We start from the raw sequence: 12,283 nt of genomic DNA on the forward strand, positions 1-12,283 counted from the left end.
ATTTATTTGAGAGAGAGAGAGAATGAGAGACAGAGAGCATGAGAGGGAGGAGGGTCAGAGGGAGAAGCAGACTCCCTGCCAAGCAGGGAGCCCGATGTGGGACTCGATCCCGGGACTCCAGGATCATGACCTGAGCCGAAGGCAGTCGCTTAACCAACTGAGCCACCCAGGCACCCAAGTGAATTTTAGGAGATCTTTATATAGAATACCAGTCAGGTACATGTTTTGTGAATATTTTCTTTCAGTCTGGGGTGGCTTGCCTATTTATTTTCTTACAGATATATTTTAAAGGTAAGAAGTTTTCAGTTTTGTTGAAGTCTGATTTATCAGTATTTTCTTTTATGGTTATTGCCTTTTGTTGTGTCTGAGGAACGCATGCCTACCTCTCAATGTTGGAGATTTCTCCTGTGTTTTCATCCAGAAGTTGTAGAGTTTTAGTTTTTACATTTAGATCTCTAATCCACTTGGAATTCATTGCTGTGTATTCTGTAAGATTGGGTTTGGGGTTAATTTTTCTCCCATATGGATAACTTCTTGTTCCAGTACCAGCATCATTTGCTAAAAAAAACTTGTGTATTTGTTATCTATTGACTCCAAAACTTAGAGTTTAAAACAGTAAACACTTATTGCCTCAGTTTCTGAGGACCAGAAATTTAGGAGTGGCTTAGCTGGGTGGTTCTGGCTCACAGTGTCTCATGAAGTTGCAGTTAGGATGTCTTCTGGGACTGCAGTCATTTGAAAGCTTGCCTGGAGCTGGAGGGTCTGTTTCCAAGATGACTTACGTGGCTTTTGGCAGGTGGCCTCAGTTCCTTGACATGTGGGCTGAGTATCCTCATGGCATGCCATTATCTCCTCCAGAATGAATGATCCAAGACAAAGTAAAGAAGATGCCTCTTAATGACCTACTCACAGACTTTTTTTTTTTTGAAGATTTTTATTTATTTCAGAGAAAGAGAGTACACAAGCATGAATGGGGGAGGGGCAGAGGAAGAAGCAGACTCCCCACTGATCAGGGAGCCCGATGTGGGGCTCCATCCCAGGACTCTGGGATCATGACCTGAGCTGAAGGCAGATGCTTAACTGACTGAGCCACCCAGGCGCCCCTATTCTTTTTGATACTATTGTACATAGATATGGATTGTTTTCTTAATTTCCTTTTCAGATTGTTCATTGCTAGCATATAGAAATGCAACCAATTTTTGTGTGGCAGTTTTGTATCCTGCAAATTTCCTGAATGTATTTATTAGCTCTAACAGTGGTTTTGTGTGTATTTGGGTAATTTTAGGGTTTTCTACATATAAGATTGTGTCTTCTGCAAACAGTTAACTTCTTTCTAATTTGGATGCCTTTTATTTCTTTTTTTTCCCTCATTGCTCTGGCAAGAACTTCCCTTGTAATTTCTTTGACCTGTTGGTTGTTTAAGGGTGTTGTTTAATTTCCACAGATTTGTGAATTTTCCAATTTTCTTTTTATTGCCTTACAGGATATAGAATTCTTAGATGACAGTTTTTCTGTCAGTACTTTAAATATGTCATCCCACTGCCTTCTGGAGGATTCTGGAGAGAAACCAGCTGTTAATCTTAGTGTTTCTCCTTGTCCAGTATGAATTGCTTCTCTCTTGCTGCTTTAAATATTCTGTCTTTGGGGTTCAACGGTTCAATAGTGTGTTTTTGTTTTATAATGTGTCTTAGTTAATCCTCAAAGAAGGGCTTATTAGGTTTCTTGCACATGTATATTCATGGCTTTTCTCAGGTTTGGAAAGTTTTTGTCTACTATTTTTTCAGATATTTTTTTCTGCCCTTTTTTTCGTTTCTTTCTGTAATGCATATATTGTTATATTTGGTGATGTCTCACAGGTCCTTCAGACTCTACTTTTGGGGCGCATGCGTGGCTCAGGTGTCTGCCTGGATGAGTACTGCATTGGGCTCCCTGCTCAGCAGGGAGTCTGCTTCTCCCTTTCCCTCTGCTCCTTCCCCTGCTTGTGCTCTCTCTCTCAAATAAGTAAATAAAATAAAAAAGAAAAGACTCTTTACTTTTCCTTAGTTTTTTTTTTTTTTGCCTCCCAGACTGAATAATTTCAGTTGTCTTACTGATACTTCTTAGGTTTGCTCAAATCTGCAGTTGAACCCCATTAGTGAGTTTTTCACATCAGTTATTGTACTTTTCTGTTTTGAGACATTGCAGAATTTATGTTTTGTCCTTTTTATAATTTCTATCTCTTTACTGATATTTTCGTTTTGTTCATACATTTTCCTGAATCCCTTTGACCATGGTTTCCTTTAGTCCATTGGATGTATTTAAGACAGTTGATTTAATGTCTTTGATTAATAATAATTCCAGTGTTTTTGCTTCCTCAGGAGTTTTTTTTATCATTTTCTTTTTCTTGGGAATGGTCATTAATTTTGTTTCTTTTGTAATTTTTTATTAAAACTGGACATTTGAGTGTTATGTTTTAATTTTACAAATCTGATTCTCCCACTTCTCAGTGATTGTTAGTTTTTGCTCATTGAGTGCTAGAGACTTCCATTTGTGGCTTTTTCAAACTAATATTAGAAATGTGTATCTATTTCTGTTCAGTTATCTCTGCAGTTAGACAGTGACCTGATAAAGATTTCCTTAAATGACTAGCTCCCAAAAGGGGAAAAAAGTAAAAACAAGTACTGTCCTCTTAAATGCTTCTAGAAGCTGTTTCAGCCTGTGGGTGTTGAAAGCAGTGGTCACTGGCCTCTGCCTGCTCCTCAGTGATCAAAAGCAGCTATCATCAATCAGAATACATATTTGGAGGACAAGGTCTTTATTGCCCATCCTAACCTCCAGCAAGCCTCACCAGAAATGAGGGCAGCCCTCCCACTGCTACTTGCCCTAGGGTTGGAGGTTGGGTAGTTGCTACACAAAAGGCCAAAGTTTACCAAAATTCACCAACCTCTTCATCAGGCTCTACCTTGGGAAGCTTCATGTTTTCTAGCTACACTCCAGAGTTCCAAAAGTTACTTCAGTTTCTCCAAATTCAGTAGTTGTTTTAGTGGAAGGGTAGATTCCTAGAGCTTCCTACTCTGCCATTTTCCAGGAAGTTACCCCAGTGAATTTTTAAATTTTTGTTTTCTTTCTTTCGTTTTTTTTTAGGGGGGCAGGCAGAAGGAGAGGGAAGGAGAGAATCTCAAGCAGGTTCCACACCCAGCACAGAGCCTGACGTGGGGCTCGATCTCACAATCCTGAAATCATGACCTAAGCCAGAATCAAGAGTCAGATGCCCAACAGACCGAACCACCCAGGTGCTCCTAAAAGTAGTAATTCTGGTGTTTCACTGGAGGGTAGAAGACAGATGGAATGTAATCTTCTTTTTTTTTTTTTTAAAGATTTTATTTATTTATTTGACAGACAGAGACATAGCGAGAGAGGGAACACAAGCAGGGGGAGTGGGAGAGGGAGAAGCAGGCTTCTCGCGGAGCAGGGAGCCCGATGCAGGGCTCGATCCCAGGACCCTGGGATCATGACCCGAGCCGAAGGCAGACGCTTAACGACTGAGCCACCCAGGAGCCCCTGGAATGTAATCTTCTTTTTTTTTTTTTTTTTAAAGATTTTATTTATTTATTCATAAGAGACAGAGAGAGAGAGGCAGAGGGAGAAGCAGGCTCCCCGCTGAGTAGAGAGCCCGATGTGGGACTCGATCCTAGGACCCTGGGATCATGACCTGAGCCGAAGGCAGAGGCTTAACGACTGAGCCACCCAGGAACCCTGGAATGTAATCTTCTTGAAGCTTTCAAACTCCCTTGCATTTTGTGAGGCATTAAACAAGTCATTTACCTCTTTTTATAGGCTTTCCCCACACTCACTTTGCACGTTGCTCATCTGCTTGTAGGTACTTGCTAGTAAAGTCTTTATCTACCCGATAGATGTTCAGATATGTCATTGTATCACCCCCAGTGATGTGTAGTTTTAAATGGAGGGAGTGTCTGTCACTTTTGTGCCCTGAAATCTCCTTGTATTGTTTTCTGAATGTGTGACTGTATAAGGAATTGTGCTGTTTGGCCTTGAGGGGGAGAGGTCTCACAGGACGCAGGAACATAGGATACCAAGAACCTAGTCCTTGGGAGAGACATCCTGAGTTGGTCTCAGCCCCTATGTGGGACATATGTAGCAGCAGATTATCTCCAAAGAGCAAAACTCAGTGGAGCTTTATTTTGTGGTAGACACTTCATCATTTCCTCCCAGCTACAGCTGAATACAGTCCAGTGTCCATGTCTGAGTAATCTAGTCTTTGATTATATTTTCAGATAATCTATAGAGTAGTGTAGCATCAGAATGTTTAAGTGTGATTTCACCACCAAAGAAGAGTCCTCTGGGTTGTAGCCATATCTTGATTTTTAGATGTATGCTGCCTCTTGGTGCATCTTTTAAAATAGTACAGAATTCAGTGATTTAAAACCCCTTTGGAGTTCTAACAGTTTTGTGGTATCATTGAGATACCAGAGGGAAGACAGGAGCTATTTAATGGTTGCATAATTCCTTACTCTGGAGATTTTTCTTGTTTGAAGCTGATAATCATTTTTAATGGGGGTGGGTTCTAAATGAGGCCCCCAAGGTCATGCTGTGACCGGAGCTTTGGGTTCACGTCTCCTCGGTGTAAGAGGTTTTATTTCCACATTTTACCTCTTTAATAGCAGGACACATGTGAATATCCCTAGTCCAAGGTAGCAGATTTGTACCTGGAGTGACCTCCAGTTATAAACCCAGTTACAGCTACTTGAAATTCTGGTGAGTGACAAGAAATATTGTTCTTTTGTTTCTGTTCTGCAACAGAGCAGATTTTATTCAAAAGATGTTGTGGTGAGGGAAAATCCCAAGTAGAAGTGTCTATATCCATTTCCCAGTCACCTCAGTTCACCTTTGCCTCAGTCCTGTCAGCTTGCCCCCACTGTGCTCAGCTTCTCTTTTAGCGGAGCTACAATAGGATGGAGGTGGAGAAAAGGAATGAGAGTTACTGGTCACATCTAAAACCGAGGTTGTGAGAACAGGCCTGGTACTGTCCCTCTGCATCTTTTTTTCAGTTGTGCAGAAGCTTCTCTCTTCAGCTTTGGGTCTTCAGTGAGCTCAGTAGCATGAGGTAAGTCCAGGAAGCTCCTCATTCCATATTTTAGCAGTTTAGACAGTTTCATTTTAAGTGTTCTGTGGTGTTTTGTTTTGTTTTGTTTTTAGAAAATTTTATCCTATCCTTCTACATGTACTTTCTAGGCTTGACCATGTTTGTATTCACTTGTAATTGTGTGAGGCAGAAACTTACCTGGCTTAGGTATGGCTCACCTGAACTATTTAGTCACAGCAGAAGTATTCCTGTAGCTTCTTGTTAGAATAATCCCATATAAATTGTGAGTAGGCAGTGTTTCAGGTGAGAAAGGATGGGGCACCTTTCTTCTTTCTTTGGGTGTTTTCTCATTTTGATTTCCCCTGTACTACTTTGGACCTGTGTTTTAAAAATTCTTTCCTTAAGCTCCCCCCCGCCCCCGACTCTTTTTAGCACAGTTGAGACTCTTTCAAAAGGATCTTTACAAAGATATATATCTATATATCTGAGGAAGTATTGGGTTTCTAATCTTTAGAAATCTGGTAAAAACAGGAAAGGAGATCACTGGATTCTGTCTTCTCTCTTTGTCCTAAATTAATTCTGTTCTGGCTGTTTCTTGATGGGCTGGCACATTTCAGGCCTCCTTGCCAAGTTTCCTTTTCTCGTTGCTCCCTGTTTGCTGTCAGCCTGGTGTCCTCAGGACTATGCCACTGTGTCCCTTGTTCCTGGGATAGGACCCAAAAGTTGAAACAATCTGTCATCTCTTCTCTGAGGACAAACAACAAAATAGATACCTTTAAGCCTTTTTTCCTTTCTTATTTCAAATCTCCCACATTGCTCTAGGCCTCTGCACACATTTCTGGTTTCTAGATGATATGCCAGTCCCTGGTTAGATTGGTAGGACAGGCTCAGATTGGCAACCCTGTGTACCTTGAAAACAGTCCTTATATTTCCTTCCTCCTCAAAGGAGAGGTTTGTGAGCATGTGCTTGAAATAGTCCCCAGGGTTGAGGGAAGGAGGATTGTTGTCTCTCCCTCACAAATACCTAACCTGTATCAGCACCTATAGACATATGTAAAAGCAAGAACAGACTTGAATTTAAGGAAACAGTAGGTTCCCTTGGTTCTGTGCTTTAGAGAACAGACATGCTTTTGTGTTAGTTTTCTGCTTCAGTTTTTTCGTCCATGAAATTGAGGGTATTTTGAAAATGTATCTTTTCCTGTCACAGTCCATATCAATTTATTATTTCTGAAATTGGTTAGAAATAAGTTTTCATAAAGTCTAGGGCTGTGTAACCCAAGCTTTGTGTGTTGTTCTTTTCTTTTGGAGTTACTTATCAGTCCATTGTGTTCTTTTCAATTAAGAATGATTTTGCTATTTTGTGCCTTGGATTGGATTGTAAACCAGAGATACAGTATTGCCAAAATTTTACTTAGCATTCCTGACTTAAGTTTAATTTTTAAAAAACTAAATAAATTTCATATGATTTTTTAAGGGCATGATACTTTATCATTATGCTTTTAGCGCTTAAGTGGATCTGTTTTTTTGTTTTTTTTTTTTAATTTTAATTTTTTTCAGTAAGCTCCATGCCCAATGTGGGGCTTGACCTGAAGACCCTGAGACCAAGAGTTGCATGCTCAGGACGCCTGGGTGGCTCGTCATTAAGCGTCTGCCTTAGGCTCGGGTCATGATCCCAGGGTACTGGGATCGAGCCCCGCATCGGGCTCCCTGCTCGGCGGGAAGCCTGCTTCTCCCTCTCCCACTCCCCCTGCTTGTGTTCCCTCTCTCGCTGTGTCTCTCTCTGTCAAATAAATAAATAAAATCTTAAAAAAAAAGAGAGAGTTGCATGCTCTACTGACTAAGTCCACCAGGTGCCCCGAATTTCAGAAGAGGTAATAGAAATAATGGATTTATAAACCAGTTTTGAGGAAATTTGCAGATACACCTGTGCAGTGTGAAGGCACCAAGTATGCTTCTCTTTACAAAAAGATTCATATCAAACCCAAGTGCTTAATCTGAGGCTATAAAAATATGTTATCCATAGAATTTGAAATTTTAACCAAGCTTCTTAGAGTGCATGTCTGCTGATCTGCATTTTAAATGTCTGTGCTGGCCTGACTAATGAACTTGGTGACCAGGTATTGCTCTTGCTGTGGAGACAGTGCCTTACTACTTCTTAAAATAGTCCTGACCTTGTTCACCACCGTGTCTGATTGCAATTTCTCTTTCTTTGCCAGGGCTTTTATTCATTGCCACTTTCTAGGCTTGCTGTGTTGTTGAATTAAAACAAACAGAGAAGCTGTTTATATTGTGCCTCTTAATTTTAGGTCTTTCAGTAAAGCTTTATTATTTGTCTGACATAATTTTTATTTTTATTTTATTTTATTTATTTTTTAAAGATTTTATTTATTCATTTGACGGAGATAGATACAGCGATAGAGGGACCACAAGCAGGGGGAGTGGGAGAGGGAGAAGCAGGCATCCCGCGGAGCAGGGAGCCCAATGCGGGACTTGATCCCAGGACCCCGGGACCATGACCTGAGCCAAAGGCAGACGCTTAACGACCGAGCCACCCAGCAGCCCTGTCTGACATAATTTTTAAAGGTTTATAGGTAATTTATAGTTTTTGTTCCTGTTGTGAATGGGATGTATTTAAACAGTTTTCATTTTCTAATTGTTTTTTGTTGGTATAGAGGACTACTATTGATTTTTTTCCTTAAAATTAAGCTCTAACTTACAGTAAAGTCACAAATCCAAGGACACAGCTCATTTGATATTTATAGTATTCACCTGTGTCATCTCCACCTTTGTGCCCCTTCTCAATTAGGATTTTCCCAGAGTAACCACTGTTGTGGTCTCCATTATCATTTTGAATTTTATGGGAGTAGAATCACACCACATAGTCTCTTTAGTGTCTAGATTTTTTCTTGCTATATCACGCCTGTGAGATTCATTTGTATTGTGTGTGGCAGTAGTTGGTTCTTTTTCATTTCTGTGTGGTAGTCCATTGTATGAATATACCACAGTTTATCCACTTAAATTTTTTAAAAGGATTTTATTTATTTATTAGAGAGAGAGAAAGCGGGAGCACGAGCAGAGGGAGGGGCAGAGGTAGAGGGAGAAGCAGGTTCCCCACTGAGCAGGGAGCAGAGATGTGGGGCTCAATCCCAGGACCCTGGGATCATGACCTGAGCCAAAGGCAGATGCTTAACTGACTGAGCCACCCAGGCGTCCCAGTTGTTTTCCTTTTTTATTTTTTTTTATATTTTTATTTTTTAAAGATTTTATTTATTTATTTGACAGAGAGAGAGACAGCGTGAGAGGGAACACAAGCAGGGGGAGTAGGAGAGGGAGAAGCAGGCTTCCGGCCGAGCAGGGAGCCCGATGCGGGGCTCGATCCCAGGACCGCGGGACCATGACCTGAGCCTAAGGCAGTCGCTTAACCGACTGAGCCACCCAGGCGCCCCTGTTTTCCTTTTTTAAAGCAAAAGCCCTTAGTGAGATGAAATGACTGTCGGATTTTTAAAAAAGATTTTATTTATTCATTCATTTATTTTTAAAAGATTTTATTTACTTATTTGAGAGAGTGAGAGAGAGCACGAGGGGGGTGAGGGGCAGAGGGAGAAGCAGACTCCCCACCGAGCAGGGAGCCTGATGTGGGGCTCGATCCCGGATCATGACCCGAGCTGAAGGCAGAGGCTTTACTGACTGAGCTACCCAGTCGCCCCAAAGATTTTATTTATTTTCTGACAGAGAAAGAGACAGCAAGAGAGGGAACACAAGCAGGGGGAGTGGGAGAGGGAGAAGCAGGCTTCCCGCCGAGCAGGGAGCCCGATGTGCGGGGCTAGATCTTAGGACCTTGGGATCATGACCTGAGTCAAAGGCAGCTGCTTAACAACTGAACCACCCACGAGCCCCAAAATGACTGTCAGATTTTATTATAGTTTGTAAATTAATAAATGGGGTCTATTTAACTGTAAAAAATTTAAAATGGAGGGGTACGTGGATGGCTCATTCAGTTAAACATCTGCCTTTGGCTCAGGTCATGGTCCCAGGGTCCTGGGATAGAGCCTGGCATTGGGCTCCCTGCTCAGTGGGGAGTCTACTTCTTTCTCTGCCCCTCCCCCAACTCGTGTGCACACGTTCTCTCTCTCTTTCTCTCTCACTCTCTCTCAAATAAATAAAATCTTTAAAAGAAATAAAAAGGAAAATAGTTATATACACATTACAGCAGTATCAGAAAATTTATTTTACTTGAAAGAGATGTAATTCATTTTGGAGTTCAATTATATGTTCAAGGAGTTAGTGTCTATAACCATAAAGTCAACCTAACTATTGTAATTATCTTTGCAGTGTACATTTATTTCCATTTGTTGCTATCTGCTGGTGAAAAAGTTCAGTCTCAGCAAGTTCTTTTTAAGAATATTCTCCTTCCTGGGGCGCCCAGGTGGCTCAGTCGGTTAAGCGTCTGCCTTCAGCTCAGGTCATGATCCCAAGGTCCTGGGATCTAGTCCCACATCGGGCTCCCTGCTCAGCGGGGAGTCTGCTTCTCCCTCTGCCTGCAGCTTCCCCTGTTCGTGCTTTCTCTGACAAATAAATAAATAAAACCTTAAAAAAATAAAAAAAAGAATATCCTCCTTCCCATTTCATGCAGTAAGATGTGGAACCAAAGTGTCTTAAAGCAAATGGAGGACAAACGGAGACTCCTATAGCTGGTGGTGTACAGACTCCTGGGCAGAGCAGTGGAACCCCTTGACCTCTAGGGGAGCAGTCCGTTCATAAACTGACAAAATTTTAACCATTTTAATACAAACTTCCAATGATCCAGAATAACTGATTCAAACTACGTTATTTCTCTGAACATCAGTCACCAAAATATATGGAGAGACTTGCAGTTACTTTAACCCCTCTTAGTCCAGCGTCCACATTTTTGAAAAACATCTGCTGCTCCTTTTCTGCAAGTATTACATCCCTGCTCTGCTCCTAAGGCTGGTGACAGTGTTGAAAAACATGTAGCTTTCGCTGACAACCCCACAAATCAAGCCAGTGGTCCTTTGGTTAGGGTCCAGTTTTTTTTATAAGACAAAAAAGAACCCAGTGTTTAGGGCATAGGTATTATCTACCGGGTTATATAATTTCAATAACAGTGATTTTGCCAAAACTCAGAACTTAATCTTGTCCCATGTTTCTGTTTTGGCAAACCAAAGCCTAGCTTGTTGCTATACTTTCCCCCTCTCCCCATTTACCTGACTCAGACCCTAATGCAAACAACCCAATAAAAATAGACACGGTAATCAATACACAGTGGTCTTTAATGCATAAATATTAGATCATCCTGATTCGGTTCCATTTTTCAAGATTGTGTTCATTAGAAAGGAGCTTTCCTGGGGTGCTTGGCTGGCTCAGTCAGTGGTACGTGTGACCCTTGATCTCAGGGTTGTGAGTTCCAGCCCCACATTAGGTGTAGACATTACTTAAAAATAAAATCTTTAAAAAAGAAAGAAAGGAGCTTTACTACTAAATACTGAAATGTATCAGGCTTCTGTGGTGGGAATTTTCTTATTTTTAAACATTTAAAAGTAAAACAATTTTTTTTTAAGATTTTATTTATTTGTCAGAGAGAGCACAGGCAGGGGGAGTGGCAGGCAGAGGGAGAAGCAGGCTCCCCGCTGAGCAAGGAGCCTGATGCAGGGCTTGATCCCAGGACCTGGGATCAAGACCTGAGCCGAGGGCAGACATTTAACCGACTAAGCCACCCAGGCGTCCAAACAATTTTTAATCCAGTACACATAGTGTTACAAACTATTCCATAGAAAAAAAGTGCAAGCTCCTTTTCACAAAAACAAGATTTCCTTATCAAATAATCAAATAATCAAGTCATCACAGAAATGGTGAAGTCTCACCAGAAAAAGAGAGAGCAGGTACTCTGGAAGAAGCAGAGCTTTAAACACTGATCATGATTTCTGCTATAGACTGTTTGTCCCCAGATTCATGTGTTGAAACCTAATCCCCAATGTGATGATAATTGGAGGTGGTGAGGGGTTTCTTTGGGGGTGTGTGTGTGTGTATGTTAGAACTTTATTTTCCGTCAACCTTCCTTTGGTGTGTTCTGAGAATAATTATGATTGCTCGGTCCTTAGTCATGACAGGGAGAAGATACTTCTACCTTACTGGTTTGCGTCATACTTGGTTACTTGGTCCTATTGTGCGGGAAGATCTCAGGATGGCTGTCGTCATGCCCAGAATGTTAGTGCTGGTGACCAAGTTGCATTGCATGATCAAAATATTGTGACCATGATCCTCTTGGTGGCATTGGCAGCTGAATAGCTTTGAGGACTGATGAGGTTGAAGATGCTGAAGGCAGTGGTGTTGTGGAAAAAACTACAGAAGCCTTTGACAGTGACAGCCAGGGGTAGTTTGTCCAGCATACTACTTGACTGGGCGATGCAGTCAAGTCATGGCCTACAGGGGGACTGAGATTGTAATGGAATGTTCTAGAGGCTTCTTACTGCAGTTAATTCTGGAGTGGGGTGGAGGATAAACCTAGGTATCACTTTCCTTTAGGTGCCTCCCAGGTGACTAATGCACCACTGGGGAAGAGGAGGCTCTCTGTGTTGTGAGTGGAATGTCAGGTATGTTAGTGCTCAGATGCTGCTGGTGATCAGACTGCTGTCCAGGTGCTCAAAGGTAGGCTCGTTTCGGATGCTCATTCTTGCCTAAGGGTTTGAAGATACTGCCTTTGTTAATTACCTCTTCTGCAGAAACTTGGGGAACTTTGAACAACTTGATTCTTGATTGTTTTTTTTTCTGTTTCTTCTTCCTTGTTCAGTTTAGCAGTGGTTCCGAGAAATGGCTCCAGCCTTTTCCTTTTTCTTTCTAGTCTCTTGGCATGGTTTTAGACTGTTCAGTTTCTTTTGTTCCTGTTTGTCCTTGTAGTATTTACGTGCTTTAGAAGTTCCACAGGGAGGGAAGATTCTGTCTGCTCCTGTAGCTCTTATCTGAAATAAGTGAAACTGCATGATGAGCCCTCACTGCCTCATGAGAAGAGTGGACAAGTCTTTTTTTTTTTTAATTATTATTTATTTATTTTTAAAGTAGGCTCTACAACCAGTGCGGGGCTCGTACTCACGACCCCAAGATCGAGAGTCACTTGCTCTACCAACTGAGCTGCCAGGTGCCCCATGAGTGGACAGATCTTATGTAGAAACTGCAAAATGAGAA

At 41.5% G+C, this 12,283-nt stretch overlaps 1 protein-coding gene across 2 annotated transcripts in view; it reads left to right on the top strand.

The window, feature by feature from the left end:
- Nucleotides 1-12,283, top strand: part of IP6K1 (inositol hexakisphosphate kinase 1) — a 55,509-nt gene that overhangs the window by 15,217 nt on the left and 28,009 nt on the right. The window contains exon 1 of one of the 2 annotated variants that reach the window (XM_078078127.1): nucleotides 3,159-3,272. The exons of the other annotated variant lie outside the window; for it this stretch is intronic. The gene's annotated coding sequence lies outside the window, so the exon portion shown is untranslated. Of the gene's footprint in view, nucleotides 1-3,158; nucleotides 3,273-12,283 lie in introns of those variants that run through there. 2 annotated transcript variants of the gene reach the window in all.

This window comes from Halichoerus grypus, chromosome 1 (genome assembly GCF_964656455.1).
Source record: "Halichoerus grypus chromosome 1, mHalGry1.hap1.1, whole genome shotgun sequence".
Classification (NCBI taxonomy): domain Eukaryota; kingdom Metazoa; phylum Chordata; class Mammalia; order Carnivora; family Phocidae; genus Halichoerus; species Halichoerus grypus.